At 45.5% G+C, this 17,191-nt stretch overlaps 1 pseudogene; it reads left to right on the top strand.

Annotated features, from left to right (window-relative positions):
* The first annotated feature begins 14,215 nt into the window (after nt 1-14,215).
* Nucleotides 14,216-15,326, top strand: LOC144164111 (uncharacterized; annotated as a pseudogene).
* Nucleotides 15,327-17,191: the final 1,865 nt, after the last annotated feature.

Raw genomic sequence — 17,191 nt, 5'->3', positions numbered from 1 at the left:
AGACACCTCACCTCACAGCCTCAAATTTCGTGTTGTTCATTTTTAAAACGAAAGTGTTTTTTGCCAGTCTACCCCAAGATCTCAGTGACGTCATATTCGTCACGGAAGTGATGTCGCCAGAAAAAGTGCCATTGACGCTGCGGCGCCCGGTTTTGAGCCCATGCCCTCTCGCCGTAACTGGATATACGTGGCGCTCTACCGACTGCGCTGTGAGCGGCCACGTGAGCAGCTCTACGAAGGCGCCTTATGTCCTTCTTATGACTCATTCAGATGGTGCTGCCATCTAGCACAATCAAACCAAAGTAGCGCATACAGACGCTATTGAGCGCCGGCAGTTGGCGTCTGTATGCCAGCGCCTTCATGTACGGGGGAAGCGCGCGCATTGAGGCAAGGCTGTGCTGTGGCGTTGTTACCATGGCCAGTGTGTTTCGAGCTGCTCTTTCTGTGCACGTCATTTTCGGTTTTGTTGTCCCGGAACGGAACGGGTTAGTTTTTGTTTGTTGCGTGTCGGCGTAACTTGGTCGGCCAAGGTCAGGCTCGCGAAGGCTTCGCACATGAAGGGCCTTCCTTTAACATTCAACTGCTCCTGTGAAAGCCCTTTCACTTTCAGGATTTACCGATTCTTACGACGGAGGGATCAACCACACGTTTTTGGCAACACAGTGTATAATACGCTCCAAAGGCCGAGCGCACTTTCGTTCTTACTTCTTCAGACGTTGCTCAAGCCCAGTGCCCTGGCCCCTACAGTTCTGAAGGCTGCCACCTACATTACGAAGCCGTCAGCTCTAACGTGTTGGTAATACAAAGTAAGCCTTTATTTAGTCTTACTGGACCAAACGCATTTTAAAACCACCATTACTAAAAACACAGTGGAAATGTTTCATGGTGTTTCCTGTTGTTCCATCAACATATATCTACTTCAGAGTTTTTTCTCTATCATTTTATCTTATTTTTGTAGACGCCATTTTTAATGCGTTGATATTATTCTACGCTGAATTGTTTTAGTCGCAGGTTACTTTTTTGCAGAATTTATGTGTAAACATTCTTTTAATATGTCAAATATGAGAGCTGACTTTTCAGTCTGCGTGAATCCGTCAGTAATCTACTAAGGCCACTTGGCGTTTTTTTAGTACTGCTAACTATTCTGCACATGCGGCCCTTCTACTGCAGGGTTTCATGCTAGTGTCTGTTTCCTTTTATTTGGGGGTGTTAAAGTCATTTTTACTATCTTGAATTATTGTTTGTAGTTTAAGTGTTTCCATTTGCTTTACTGAACCTTCATTTGTGAATTTTTCTCGAATGTGTCCGAAATAGGAGCTTGGTCCCCATCTGTGTGGAATTGGAGAAACAACCGTTTCTTTGCGGTGATAATATATTTTCAAATAAATTTATTTTTTTTCCGAAAGTGCCCAGCGAACCGATAGTTGCGTAATAGTGGCTTAAAAATTAAAGCCTTGCTCGTTTGTCTTTTTTCTTGCATGTTTAAAAAAAACGTGTCCGTTTCAGTTTGGTTGTACCTGTCAGCAGTACCGTCGTGGATAGGGTGGGGGTAGTAGTAGGCGGAGCGAAAGCACGCTGCTTCACGGAGAATTGCAGAACGCTTTTGGGCCGTCACGAGTTTCTTTCCAAGAAAAAGTAGCAGTAGCCTTTTGTAGTATCCGATAACGCCGCCGCCAGTAGAGCTTATTCACTTAAAACAAGAGTGACGGAATCTTGACTTGAAAATATTGCAATTCCCATACCGGGTTTAGGTAACCTGTCTTCAAAGGACTGCGTAAATTCGTTGAGGAGTAGTTCTCTCGTTTTCGCGGCTACCCACCACTCCTGTGAAGAGTAACCTAATGCTTGAAAAAGGAGTGAAATATGGGAAAAATGATTTTACTCCTAGACAGAGTGCCCAGCAATCCTCGACTTCTTAGAGTGCATTTGGGGCGCAGCGGCGGCGCGTAGCTTGTACGAAGCATGCAAGGCGTTCAAGGAGTTGCGTCGAGGTTCCTTGGAGCAGGTGTTGTGCCAGCTGTGGCTTTGTTTGTTGCTAGGCAACGCGAAGCGCGTCTGAAGATTTTCGCCAGTTTTCCTTTTTTTCTTTTTTTGCTAAAGACCCTGTACCTGCCGGACGCGCTGGGTGGTACCGGCGGTGCATGAGCTCACGAGCACTCGGTATTTTTATGCTATTTTTAACGCGTTACGCTCCAAACACTACGGGCAGCTACAACAGGTCCGCTGTTAAAAACAAAGAGACCGTCACATAGGGATAACGGTTATGGTAACGAGAACACATGCACTCATGCGACATCCCAGCTACACCAAAATGTCTTAAATAAAACGGGGATTTGGAAGATATATTGGTAGAAGGAGATCTTACACGAACCTATAATGATTTTGGAGAGGCTTCAAGAAGGACGCGCAAAAATGCTCCGCCCTTGACATTTTCGCCGGTTTACCTTTCACATTTTTATGCACGTTCTTTATCATGCCTATATTTACGGCGATAATGTAGTCTTCGTGCTGTAGTCCAGAAACATGAGGGTCATTTCGGACGCGAAAAAGCGGGAAAAATTGTTGGTTAGTACATGTTCCTTATAAGTAAAGTAACATACAACGGCTGGTTGTTTGCACTGTTTGATGAGCTCGATTCCTGGATTTCGCGGTGTATTCACGTTATCAATGCTAATAGTGGCATGTTTAGCGGCTTTCCTGCTGAAGGGCGCAATTTCTTTGTTTTGTATGGAGGTATCGGTCGCGTTTTCTCCTTTACGCTACACAATTCGCTGACTTTGTGTGGCCGTTCTTTTGAAAAAAGGTCTTTGGTTGACGTTTTGGTACTACGCATCGCAGAAAATTGGGCACAACATTTGAATTTTGTTCCAACGGGAAAGTATGCGCGTGGTTCCTGAGAGACATTCAAAAATATTACCGTTAGCGCTTGTGCAAGAGTCGCGCTTTGAATTAAATTGTAGTTGAAGTGCCACAATCACTGTCATCTTTACCAGTCCGAACATTAAGCAGTTAATGTTTTTTAACGATTTCACGACTACCTCGTCGTCATAAGATCGTGTTTTATAAACACTGACCGTGTCCATTGGTTCAAACACGCGCTTAGGGGAAGAACGTACCGGCGCGTGTTGCGGAAACCGTCGCTGCGCACTCTGGAGTCACGGCGCCAACTGTCGATACCGACGCGGCCCGCACGCGCGTCCTGGCTTACTCGCACGAAGCCAGTTCGCTCGCTTTCGCCAACCGAGCTCCATTTGTCAGTACCGCGCCACGGGGCGGTGCTTCTGTGCGACACCGCAAACATCCGATTACGCATCTGCTCCCCTGCATACGGGCCATCTGCGCTACCCTTTGCCCCTATGTCTGCGCCTCGCATGCTAATCTAACGTTGCCCTGAAGCACACATTTTCTTCTTCTTTGCTGCTGCAATGACATTTACTCTATCGTTGTTGCTATAAGTGCAAGCTTGTTTTATTTTTTTGGAAGTGATAATAACTGTACACCACTTTGGAGGGCGTACGGTATGACGTGTCTTCCTCGCTCCGAGAAAGGGTTGCCCCGATTACGGCAAACCCTAGAGTTTTCCTTTTTCTTCTTAGCCAATCTTGGCCAATCTCCCTAGGTTGGTATGCTCCGCTTTACAAAAATTCGCAGGGGACACTGGGCGGTGGTCCAGAGGAACGCCTCACGAGCGCAAGAGATTTTTTTTGTTTTGTTACCGGCCGCGCGGTGGCCGCTCCGTCAGTGCTCACGTGCGCGCTCTGAGCAATTTCTTGGTATTTGTAACTGCAGACACGAAAAATTACGATGTGCTTAACAGCTTCGCAATTTGAGACACTCAACGTTTTCTAAGAAATAATAATTACAACATGAACAGAACACACGCAAACGAGAGTGAATTGGTCCATCGGCCCGCGGGCTGGCAATCGTGGAGAAATGGATGCTACAAATCCGCCGCCGCGGTACCTTACTGACAACCATAACGGGGTTCCTGAAAGCGAGAGATATGGCGATTCTATGAATAAGCAAGGACCCGCTTGCGCGCAAGGTCTGTCTCGACAAGAGGCTCTGTGCCTCCAGTATGCACAGCCAAGATTTGCGCCACGCGCCTGCGTAATCCAAAATATTGTATTCCCGCCTGTACATGCACATTTATTTACCAGCGACGCGCCCCGTTTGCACGAGCAGCCAAAGCGAGCATTGCAACACTTTAAAAACAGCGGGGCCATATCAATCGAGCATGTTTGAACAAGTACCGGCAGGAGGGAGCGAGCGGCCAAGGATCACAGACGCGGTGCGCCAATGAACATTCATGCATCGACATGTCTACCGGCAGAGCCCCTGGAGCACATACTCTGCGTACGCCCCCACCGCCATCTTGTAAAAAATCCTTTGTTCTGCGGAGCCAGTGGGTCTGATTTGTATATTTCTACTTAGCTCTGGTTTGAAAACGTCTGTGTAAGGCGGTGTGCGACGTTCGACGGCTGGATTTACAGGCATCATTCTTCTTTTCGAGGTGCGGCTCCAGTGCGTTTCAGAACTGTTTGGGAAGTGCTACTTCGCAGGTTGGAGTTGCCGTGTTATCGCGCGCCATTCGGCTGAGTCTCCTTTTTCGACGTTCCTTTTTTTCAGAGGATCGCCCTACACAATTGTCCCCTCTGCTAAGATAATGACAGATCGATGCGAGACAGGCCGGAATCTTCTGGAGAAAGTCATTCCGCACTAGTCATTCTGAATCACAATCTCACCGTAAATCATACATTGCAGTGTCTGCAAGTCTGTTTGACGGAAATGAATAAATTGTTTCGAATGATTGCGTTTTCCTTATTCCGAAGATTGTGTAATGCAAGCCTGGCATGCGGCGCCTCTTATTTTGTCGCGCGGTGCAGTATTTCCGCTATTTTATTCTACAATGGCGTGTAAAGCGAGAACAAAAGGCATGGGACGGTCTTCTATCGGGCTCCCTAAATGCAACTATAGCAAGCCTACAAGCGGTATTAATTGTATCCCAATCACCAGATTTGAAGCGAAATTCTTCGAGCGTTTACAAGACGTCTTATACGCCGATTGAGCAATATACATACAAAACAAATTTTACAGATCCTTTACAACCTCTGTTCTGAACCGGATTTTTCTCGACGTTTACAAACCCGCATTTAGATCGTCTAGAAATGGTTGAGCCAGGCGGACATTAGCAGATATATAATACGTCGTCAAAACGGCGAGCGTCTTTTCCGAGTCGTTTTGTACCGTTTTTGTTTTTCGTCTCGGATGTGCGCAGCCTATACGTTTTGTAACCTTTTTGTGCTAGCTGGGATGGGCCACCGGATCCATCTTGTCGTTGCAAGGCACAGAATAAGCCCTACATCACCTATTCGAAACGTTTTTATGAACATCCATCGCTAAGGTGTAAGTACGACAGACTCAGCACCGGCATCAACAGCAACTGTGAAGCAGGGTGACCGAAACCATCAAGTATAGTTACTCCACGATTCATCACTTATACTTTCGCTTGCACCGTATATTTACTTGTGCTTTTTACGCTGTCTTGTGTCACGCTCTAGGCGTATCTGCCGTCGTTTTCTGCAAGGCAAACTGATTAGGTACCCGTTTTACGAGGATTATAGATCTTTGGAAATTTATTGTACCTTTACGGTTTCCAGACCAGTGTGCCTACAGGTTACCCTTCCGCGACTGCATGTAGTGATGTACGCGGAGAAATTATTGCACAAAACCTAATGTACTAGGCGGCCACAAAGAATAGGCCGAAAGCAGGCGATCCGACTATCAACCCTGTGGCTTGCACCGCAGTAACGTTGTTGGTAGGGATTTTCTGCGGTCATTCCCAAAAAGGAAGCAGCAAAAACAGTTGTGGAACAGTAGGCGCAATTCAATGAATGTGATTTTTTTCTTTTGTTCCCCCCTTACTCACCCACATCACCCCCTCCCCCCTGTACTCCTCGGCTTTCGTTCTTTCACTGACAAAAACAAAGAAAAGTTGCCCAATTATGCTGCGGTTTTTGAGGACCCAACTTTTGAGTGTGTCAACTGGTTTTTGTCTGAAAAGTTTGCAATGAACTGACATATTTCCCAGATATATGACAATATCAATTGAAATTGTTTTCTCTGACGTATAGTACATAGCTTTCATAGTAATTCAAAGTTGATAAACGAGTAGGGAATAAGAGGAACAATTGCTTGATTAAACATTTAAATCGACAGAATTCCTTAAATTTTACTGAAGCGACGTGCGCTCGGATGCTTTGAAAAAAAAACAATTTCTGTCCCGTAGTGTGCCTATACATAGGCGCATTGGGATTATTATCCTAGATATTACAGGAGAGCGTCGAGGCCAACTGGCATAAGTTGGGAAACATAAGAGAAACATAAGTTGCACGATAGGTTTAGATGCCCACTGCCGAAGTTAAACATTTAAGTTCTGTGCAATGTTCATACGTGGAATCAGTGTTGAGCAAGAAAAAACATTGCACAAATATGGTGTATAAAGTGATATTTGAGGTGTGATTTTATTGAAAATTTCTGGTTCCTTGATTCTTGCGATAGCAAAGGAAATACTTCCCCCGTGCCACGAAAGCTCCTGGGGGCAATTTAAGATGACCAAAGGCAACAGTAAGGCCGGAATCCACTACATAGGTTCGAAGTTATCTTGGAACGCACGTGTGGGAGGGCAACGTTGTTTCATAAAAGTTGGCTATTTTCAATGTTATAAAAGTAGGGGGCTTAAATTTAAGCACGTATTTGCGTACGGAAGCGCTGGTATCGAGGGGTTCAGTCTAGAGCAGCGGAATGCCGTAAATTTAAATTAATTTGAACGAACATTACCCGTGTTTATTTTGGAAGGAGCGCGGACTGGAGAAGTACTGCGTGAGGGGTGAGCAGGAAAGAGAAAAGAGGCATTCACTTAGCAGGGGCACCAGACGACAATTGTCTTTCGTTGAAGCAGCCACATAGGCAGCCACTTTTTTGTCCCCCAACTAGCATTTTGATGCCTTCGTAATGTACATAATTTTTTGCCGTCCTGAATTGAAATCTCAGAAGAAGCTAAATTAGTTCATGTAGTTATTTTTCAGGATAGAATGAGAGTTTTTTGGTACCGTTCGCATTGCCGCATATGATGACCGCGCTGGCTTTGCCGATTTTAGGTTTGCGCCTTAAAAGCTCAGGTGACGTGTGAATGGGTTCCGCGCTTAGCGCTACACTGAAAACGTCACCCTCGGTACGTTGTCGTATCTCATCTCTACACAGACACTATTAGCTATAAATGGCCCAAACTGCGTATGCTTTTTCTTGGCATCGGTGACATTGGTTGCGGGCACGTTTGTTTCACTTGCATGGAACAAAATTGTGTCAACTGTGGGTGTCGAAATTCTCCAATCAAATACAAATTCCGCGGATTTTTGTAGAATGTGTCGCGGATAGCGCCGAAAAATTGGGTCCATCTCACCGCGAGAGGGACTCGAGTAAATGCGTCGCATAGGGGGTGGGTGTATGCGTCAACGTTTAGTGTTTGGGGAGTTGGTGGTAGTGAATGCGTTGTATCAGCAGCTTCTTGACGTAGTTTGAATGAGTCAAGGATATAAGGGGCGTTCGTAGCCTCCCATTCTGTGTCGGCTTTGTGGCGCAGTGGGTAGAGCACCATGTACATTGCGTTCCGCCCGTAGGGTCGAGGGATCGAAACCAGGCGCTGGATAGTGTTTTTTTTATAATGTGTAGGGGGAGGGGTGCGGACTACGACTACGGACGTCAACGCGGGTTATATCGTGAGTTACTGAAATGCTCTGCATTTAAAAAAGAGCCCAACAGCTAGTCAACAATTCGCTTGGCTGGTCACAAGTAACTGCCACGAGCCCGATGCGCGAGCTAGACCCGTACCCCCATTCCCGTGCAGCACTGGCGATTTCATTCATTATCATTCTCAACACACTGTTCCTGCAGAGTAAAACTATTTTAACGCATTTAACGCAAACAAAATAAAATATTCTTCACAGTTAAACGTAAGTGCAAAGCGAAAACGTTATTGTATTGCCTCCAACAATTGATTTTACTTTGCTAAGATATGGGAGAGTTCTAATAACCATATCATCATTTCACCACTTGTGAGTTTGATAGCAAAGAATAAACTATACGTACGCCGCCTATCTTTACATTATGTTGTAAACAAGTTTTTCTATTGTGGTCATTATGATGACCAGCCTAGCTTCACCCCCTGCAGGGCAAGGGCCCCTCCCATAAATCTCTCTCCCATTATTGTGGCAGTGTTGCATAATTGTTGCGTGCACCAGTGAGGGTGTGGTACCTAAGCTGGCACCAAAGGGGCAAAGCATCTGGTGAAGATCAGATAACAGCAGACCTCTTGAAGGATGGCGGGAAAATTGTACCAGTAAAACTGGCAAAACTGTACACCTAATGCTAATGACTACGAGTGTACCGAAATCTTGGAAGAATTCGAACATCATCCTAATCCATAAGAAAGGTGACATGAAGGACTTGAACAATTACAGGCCGATCAGCTTGCTCTCATTCGTCTACAATGTTCTTACAAAGGTGATCGCTAACACAAGTTCTGTACCCTGAGATTTCACTTAACCTAAAGAACAAGCGCGATCCGTAAAGGCTATTCAACAATGAACCATATTCACTATATCAATCTGTTGATAGAGATGTTGCACGTAGTACACTTAACCCCTGTATATATTACCCTCATACATTATGTGAAATCATTTCACTCGGTCGAACCCTCAGCAGGCATTCAGGCATTACGGAACAGGGGTGTAGACGAGCATTATGTAAGAATTCCAGAGGATCTTTATAATGGGTTCACAGCTATCATCATCCATAAGGAGAACAGAACTATACCTGTAAAGAACAACGACGGACAAGGTGACACAATCTTCCCAATGTTATTCACAGCATGTTACAAGAAGGAGTCAGAACATTGGATTAGGAACAGGTGGGAGTAAGGGTAATGAAGAATACTTCAGCAACCGCAGGTTTTCTGATGACGTTACCTTGCTAACTAAATCAGGGGACGAATTACAAAGCTTGCTTACCGCGCTGCACAAACAGAGTAGAATCATGGGCACGAAAATAATATACAGAAAACTAAAGTAATCATCAATAACATCTCTACAACACAGCGGTTTGAGATAGGTGGCGAGGCAGTGGAAGTGGTGAGCGAATATGTCAACTTAGGCCAAGTTGTGACCCCGCATCTTAAAAATAAGGCAGGCATAATTAGAAGAAGAAGACTGTGGTGGAGTGCATTCGGCAGGCACTCTGAGATAATGAATGGCAGCCTACCGTTGTCACTGAAGAAGGAGTGTTTGACAGCTGCATCTTACCGGTACCAGAGTACTCTGCCGGTACTCACCTACGGGGAGAAACTTGGAGGCTCACTAAGAGGGATAAACTTAAATTGAGAACGGCTCAGCGGGCAATGGAATGAAAGAAGATAGGTGTAAGGTTAAGCGACACGAAGAGAGTGGACAGGGTCAGGGAAAAACGCGTGTTAAGGACATATTATTAGAAATTAAGAACTGGACTTGGCTAGAGCATGTAATGCGAAAGCAAGATAACCGTTGGTCATTAAGGGCAACAGAGTGGATCCGTAGAGAAGGCAAGCGTGGATGAGATGGCCGAAACGTAGATGGGCAGATGCGATCAAGAAGTTTACGGGGATCAATTGGTGGCATTTAGCACAAGACCGGTATAATTAAAGAATAATTGGAGAGCCCTTTGCCCTGCAGTGGGTTTAGATAGGCTAGTGGTGGTGATGATGATGATGATGAATATGGTGACTGTTTCCACGTAGTGTACACGGTGAGCGCCATACACGCATGATCGTTACTCGGTATTTCCCACTACTGCGTACACACCAGGATTGTGTAAGTCGAGGTGTCCACACAAAAAGGCACACAAAATAAACAAAAAACCACCAATAAACCTGTCGAGGCTCCTGGGGTCTACGATTGAAGGGCGCGGTGTTAGTAATTATGGACATTATTTTGGAACGGCAGCGCGCTGGCGAAAAATGCCTTCACACAGCAGGTAAAAAAAAATACCCGCTTTTCTGCTCGCTTTGCTGCAAATGTCGTAGAAAGACCATAGTAATAATTACTTCACTTCTTTCCATTTCCCCCTGTCAATCTCTTCCCCTTCTCAATCGGCCCTCCATTGGTAAACGCAGTAGAGGATTCAAGAAGTCAAATATATTTTAGCGCATTCGCATTGCTCGCGCGCAAGCTGTGCAAGCTCTTTATATTTCCTGGCTTGGCGTTAATGACCATGATTCACGCATTATCGCGGGCACTTTTGTTATATATTAGTTAAAGATTTGTTTCTAATGCACTTAATCTGTTTGCTTTCGCAAAATTACACCAAGTTTACTCGTACATAAACCGGTTTATTATTACTTATGCATTATTTCACCACCCCTGGATCAAAGGCAAGCTCATTCAGGAGCAAATATTTAAGTCTCAGAGCAAACGTTCATTGTAATTTTATGGAGAATGGTTACCCAACGCGACTAGCGCCTGTGAAGGCCAAAGTGCCGCAACACAAGTTTCTTCGAAACTGGGGCGGAGCGATTTTTTAACTCTTCACAAGAAAACCTAAAAGTGAGTTTCGGAGGTCTACAGCTGGGCTTGGAATGTATAAGGCGTATGCACGAGTTTTCATGAAGAAAAGACAACGCACCTGCTACATGCACAACAGAAATTCTTGATGAACATGAAAGCTGGAAAAAGTGTTGTGGCTATTTAGGCAGTGTTTGAGGTTTTTAAAAGCCGGACCACGCGTACAAATGGTGAGTAATTTGGATGCCGTCGTGCTCTTCGTGCCACCATCTTCCCCTTCAGTATCCATGACGCTTTGGTTACAGAACGCGATTGGTACGTATGAGCGCGCGACTGGATTCTCTGCATGTAGCAGGACTGTAACGATTTGTTTTGAAGACATTGTTGATTGGTTTAAAATTACTGAAGGCCGTACTAGTAAGATTCTAGCATGGCGAATGTTGTACTTACTTGATTGTGCATGAAACCTCTGTTATATTCACTGAAATTTCTGCCATCAGCAGGCACGGAAAGCTTTTGCTGAAACGTAATTGGACGCATTCGAGTGTCTGTTACATGGTCATACGGCGATAGTTACACAATGACAGCATTACGATTGAACAGTAAGATTTTATATCTTACGGTAGTCTCAAATTCAAAGAAAAATAAATTGACGGCCAATATCGTCGACAGATGAAGTGCAGGTGGGCACAGCATAATGCCAGATAAGCAGATTACGAAGGAACCTGTCTTTGAAAGCATCGAATACGCACACTCATAGGCTGCAGCGTTTTCTGAAGCAACACATTGCACAGCAATCAAGTAACGCAATACAGTTCGAGACAGAACAAAACTTCCAAGTGCAATTTTTCGTCAATTCTATTTAAACTTTCTAAGAAGGCATCCATACCCTGTATTGCACGAAATACCGAATGCTTTTTCTTTGACAGAGCATGGGATTTTTTGTGCATAGATGACTGTTGAAGTCACCGCGACGAGTCTCCGAACGATGATTTCATACCTAAGTTGAGGCCCCCACCCCTCCTGTTCTTCCATGGCAAACACGGGGGGTTCCGATGTCTGTGGCCCCTTAACTTGCGTCTTGAAATGTGAATCGGCGACGTCCCTGTTCCAAGTTCCTGTGGCCCCGAGAAAACGACCAGTTAGGCTCTTTGCCTCATATGTCGTTGTGGGCAATGAAGTCACCTCTCTGGACGAAAAGAAGCATAATGCTGACAGGTAGCTAATGCAACGGAACCATTTGTTGATTAGGTGGCTCCTTCGGGTATGTTATAATTGCATGCGTGTATTTCAGGAGACAATGTACCGAAGTTGTAATGAAAATACATGTATTAGCGGACGAATTGCATGGCTTACAGAAGACATTGCTCATCGTGGCGATGGCCGCCGTATGTTACCTAGGAAAACGTTTTCAGAGTGTCTTTCCACCGCCCCTATTTAAACAGCATGTTTTCACGTGTGAGTAATATTAACCCCGGAGACTTGGAAACGGCGAGGGAGCATCAAGTCGAGTTGCGAGTTTATCCCCCCTCTTCCGCTCCTGGGTAGCGACCAGGTGAATCCCCGGAAACAGAGCTATTCTACACCTCACGGAAAGCCAACCCAGCCAGACGACCGAGTTACCCTGCACCTTGTCTGGGAGTCAAGCGGACTAGCACCTGAAGATTTTTTATTACCTCGCCCGCCAATACATCGTTGTGTGAGTTAAAAAAAACACTTTTTCTGTGCTCGATTCAATCTCATCTTGTGTATTCACACGGGCCTATTTTTTTTTACCCACGGTCACGCTTGCACCGGTTGAGGCTGCCGTAATTTACCATGTCATGCTACATATCATACCTTGTTCAATGACGCATTTGGATAATGGTATACTGTGAACACACCCCATGAGCGCCGCTGGGTGAATGAAAATGTTCAACAAATCCACTTTTGATATCTCCCCTTCGATGGACCAATCAAGTGATCTTTTGACGCCAATGTAAGAAACAAATTAGTGTAACTTATTCTTTCCGCGCATACTGGACCAGTCGCCTCGATCCGCAGCACACACTGACATTCACGCGCTCCGTTGTTCTTAATAGACGTTTCCAGAAACTGCAGCGCCGCTCCTTCCCCTGGCGGGCACGCGCAAGGTGTCATGGGAACTGTGTGCGGCAGCGCGCTCGCTCGCTGTTTCGCCCTCGCGTCTCTACGCTCGTGTGCCCGCGTGCGTTTCATTCACCATGTGCCTACGTTTGACTAATGCATTTTCGCGTGTTTAAAGCTTTGGTCGGTTGCGACGTGCTGTACCGTTCACTGTTTTCGCTTTCGCGATATTGATGTCGAGGAAGCTAGGAGGCGGACAAACGTGCTGTGTGCCCGGTTGCGATAACAATACGCTACGAGACCGGCATGTTTCCTTTCACAAGTTTCCTAAGGACGAGAAACTCAAGAAGGAATGGATTCGGCGGATAAATCGCCAGGGACATGACGGCCGATTTGCTCTGTGGAAGCCGTCAGAGCATCACAAAATATGTGGAGCCCATTTTAACGCGAGCGGACGCAAAGGTTACATGGACCGCCTGCCTTCCATCTTTCCGCACCGCGTCTACTCCGAGAGGTGTCCTCCGGTAAAGCCAGGTAAGCTGGACAGTATAATGTGAATGGTACTTTTGTAGTTGATGTCTTATTTGCTTTTCTTCGTAGCTGCCGCGAAGCGAAAGAAATGCCGCCCAGCTAACGTGTCCGTCCCGCTTTCCTGCCTCCAAGACGAGCTGGTGATATGCAGCACGGTGGAAATATCCCTGCCTGATCAACGTAAGCAAGCCTCGCTTTGGAATCCACTTCATCACCAAGGGCATACCAGGGTGATAATTCAATCCTTTTAATCTCGCAGGCAACGATCCTGTCTGCCTAACGCCAACGACTAGCTGCAGCCCATTGCCGGAGGCATTTAAGGAACAAGGTTTCTATTGTAAGTTCAGCTTCTGGCGTCTTTTTTGTTTGTTTGTTTGCGGTCGCTCATTGCGGATTTATTTTCCGCTCATAAGCTGTGGTGTACTTTCCGTCCGAGAACAATGGTTCTCACCGCGACGCGCCCTGCTTGTTATTTAAACGTGCGGAACGTAAATATTGTCACGGGATTATGCTGCATAATTTAAAAGCCGTATGGCAGGCTCCTTTTTGTATGGAGACCCTTCGGTGATTATTATATTTTGCCGATTTCTGTTAATTAATAAAACCTAACTCTATGCTATTTACCGTAGTATTGCAAGACGTTTAGGCTGCTTTTATACAGGCGCCACAGAATTTACATATGTGTACTTTGCTTAAGGGAGACCAAATTTTCAATTGATTAGATTTTATTTCATTATAGCCACCTGAAACTAGGTTTTTTTTCATATTATCCACCTGAAACTAGGAAACGCGATCAAGGCGCGCACTCACATTCGCTCTAAAAAACAAAAATAAATGAATGAAAACACTCATGAGTGGGCCGGGCCGCGATCGAAAGGTCTGCTGGTTGCGTGTTTGAGGCCCCTGTTATAGGCAAAATTGTGTTCACACTTCAGTGACCCTCTTATATAAACATTCCTTGTGTGTGTGCTGTTTCTGACGATCTTTTCAGGTGCAGACCACACGTACTCGGTGGGACCACAAGAGAATGCAGCCACTACTATCTGTAAAAAAATGGATATGCTTCTTGAACTCTGCACCAGACTTCAAGAAGAAAACGCTAATCTGAAGGCAGAGAACAGTGCTGTGAAGGCAGAGAACAGTGCTCTGAAGGCAGAAGTGTGCGAGCTAAAAATTGAGAGGTTGAAAAACAAAGCCACCAGCAACAAGGAAAATGTTCCCACGGCAGATTTCGTTATTGCAGACGAGAAAAGGCTGCAGTTTTACACAGGATTTTGCTCCCATGAACGTTTCATCACATTCCTTGAGCTTGTAGAGAGTAAGTATAAAACAATGAAGTCAAATGGGGGCCGACCGCCAGCACTTTCGATGCGTGAGCAAATAATCGTCGTACTTTGCCGGCTAAGGGTGGGACTTTTGGAGCAGGACCTTGCTTACCGATTTGGTGTCAGTGTCTCAACGATCTCAACGATAAGCGCCATGTGTGTTTACTGGGTGAATTTTTTGCACGAAATGCTTGTCCAAATACCCATTTGGCCAGCCCGCAGAACTATTGATAAGTTCATGCCCGAAAGCTTCCGAACTTGGGACAGTTCAACTCGAGTTGTAGTCGATTGTACGGAAATATTCATTGAAATGCCATCAGACTACAACACCCAAAGTGAAACATACAGCTTGTACAAAGGGCACAACACCGCCAAGGGGCTCATTGGCATTACGCCAAATGGGTTCGTTTCATTCGTGTCTAACCTGGCACCGGGCAGGCTGTCAGACAAAGAGATTACAAAGCACAGCGGCTTGTACAAGCTTCTGGAGCAAGGAGACAGTGTCATGGCGGACAGAGGATTCTTGATAGAAGATGACCTTAGTGAACTTGGTGTCAAATTGAACAGGCCGCCAATGTTAAACGGTCGGCGTCAACTCACAGTAGCGGAGGAAACTCGCACACGTCAGATCGCTAACCTGAGAATCCACGTTGAGCGAGTGATTAGAGAGGTGAAGAACTTTAGAATACTGCGATATGTTTTTCCAAACGTGATGGCCGACAAGCTAAATCAAATATGAAAAATTTGCTGTCACCTCAATAACTTTACACACGAACCACTTCTTAACCGGTAAGCAAAGTTCCAACTATGCCATGTTTTGTATTAATGTTCTCTGAACAGTTTTATTTCTCTTCATTGATTAGTTGTTGCTAAATGAATGGACGTGTGTGTTTCATTGTAATTACGACATGCTGGCTGCCTTGTTTTTTTAATGAAATCGCAAAGTTTAAAATATGAATGTTTTGTATTAGTGTTTTCTGAACAGTTCTAATTTGTCTTTATTGCTTAGTTGTTGCTAAAGGAATAAAAGTGTGTGTGTTATTGTAATCACAATATGCTGATTGCCTTGTCTTAATGAAATCAAAAATTTTATTTTCTGCATGATAAGCCTTGACACTTCTTAATATCAATCTAATGAAATGCCACATGTTTTTCCAGGACTGTTTCTATCCCTTGCACTTGTGCAACGCATAAAATTGCAGTAGGCAGGGAAGCACTTTGTTTACCCAGAGGTCTTTGTCAAATGGGATCCTTTCGCTAGCACAAGCTGCACCATTGTCTACTATGAAGTCGCACCAAAGCAAGCCCGATATCGCCATTTGTCCTTGGATTTGGTAGTAGTACTTGTGGTTGCGCCGCAGCTTGTTGTCCTTGAGGTACACAGCTGACCTCATTGATTCTTCGAGTGGCTCTTGGCGCTCCTTTGCAGCTGCTAGCGTTTTCACTTCAGCTAGCCCAAACTGGTCCCCTTCAGCGACGACTCTGTCTGGCGATGCGGCCAACACTGGCACGCCGGGATTCACACACAGTCCGCAATCATACACTGTAACACTTCCCTTTTTCAAGGCAATGTAGCGTGCCACAGCCGGTTCCTCATTCTCCACTCCAAAAGACATGCGTTTTGTCTTTACTGCTGCGTTGCCAAATACCCTGGATAGGAATTTTTCATCCACTTCTTTCTGTCGTGACACGATTTCTCCAAAATGTGACGCTGTGAGCCGCTTCGATCGTTCCGCGTGCCACACTTCACTGCGACTCTGTAGCCGTGTGGTAGCTTCAAGCTCCCACGCCTCCTCAACTGACAATGCACAGTTATTGTTATTGTAGGTGGAATGAACATGTTCCACCCACAGAACTTCCGTAGGAAGCTGAATCGGAAGAGAAGCGGTGCAGGCTTTTTCGGGCAGGCTCACTATTTCTTGTGGCGTGAATGAGGCGTCCTCAAGAACAGAAGCCAGCATAGGATTGATTTTCCGCTTCTTCAGAGCCCTGTGGAGCCCCACCAGGTCATCTTCTGTTACTTTGACGCCAATTTGTTTTGTGGTTGGCACAAACACTTTTTGCTTCCCTGGCTCATGCTTCACAAAGTTGAGTTCAGAAAACTCCAGATGGCTCACATTAGACTTTTTGGAGCCAGTCTTCCATGACCTTGCCTTTTCAGTGCAAGATGTTTCACTCACAAAATGACTGTCTGAGAGCACGGAATCAAGCAAAAGCCACAACAACGCGGCAACATGCTTGCATACGCCTGTGGCTCCTGCGCGGCATTCACACCCAGCCTCGGTAATGCTCGCATCACTCTGGAGTATTACTACAGACGTCTTGTACAACTTAGACAGGGCGAAAGACGCCTCCACTGACGCTTTCACCCAAACATGATGGTCCGTCCGACACAACAGCACTTGGCGCACTTTGTTTGCTTTGAACATCCGGTAGCCCGATTTTTATGCTTGTCAGCCCTATGCCTCTTTGCATACGTCGTGATGCAGGCTTCGCTGAATGATTTGGGAAAATCCCGCAGTTGCTTTGTCCACGGTCCTTTCGGTATCCTTTCGAAGAAATGCGCATTCTCCAGGGCTACCAGGGCACACCTGAAAAGTGTGATAATCAATGTGTAAACTTCTTATCACACACAGCAGATGAAGGAAATTTTAATGA

Source organism: Haemaphysalis longicornis, unplaced genomic scaffold (genome assembly GCF_048455015.1).
Source record: "Haemaphysalis longicornis isolate Haplotype H1 unplaced genomic scaffold, Haemaphysalis longicornis Haplotype H1 scaffold_13, whole genome shotgun sequence".
NCBI classification, from domain to species: Eukaryota; Metazoa; Arthropoda; class Arachnida; order Ixodida; family Ixodidae; genus Haemaphysalis; species Haemaphysalis longicornis.
Note: the sequence above shows the minus strand (reverse complement) of the source record. Positions and strands in the feature narration are given on the sequence as shown.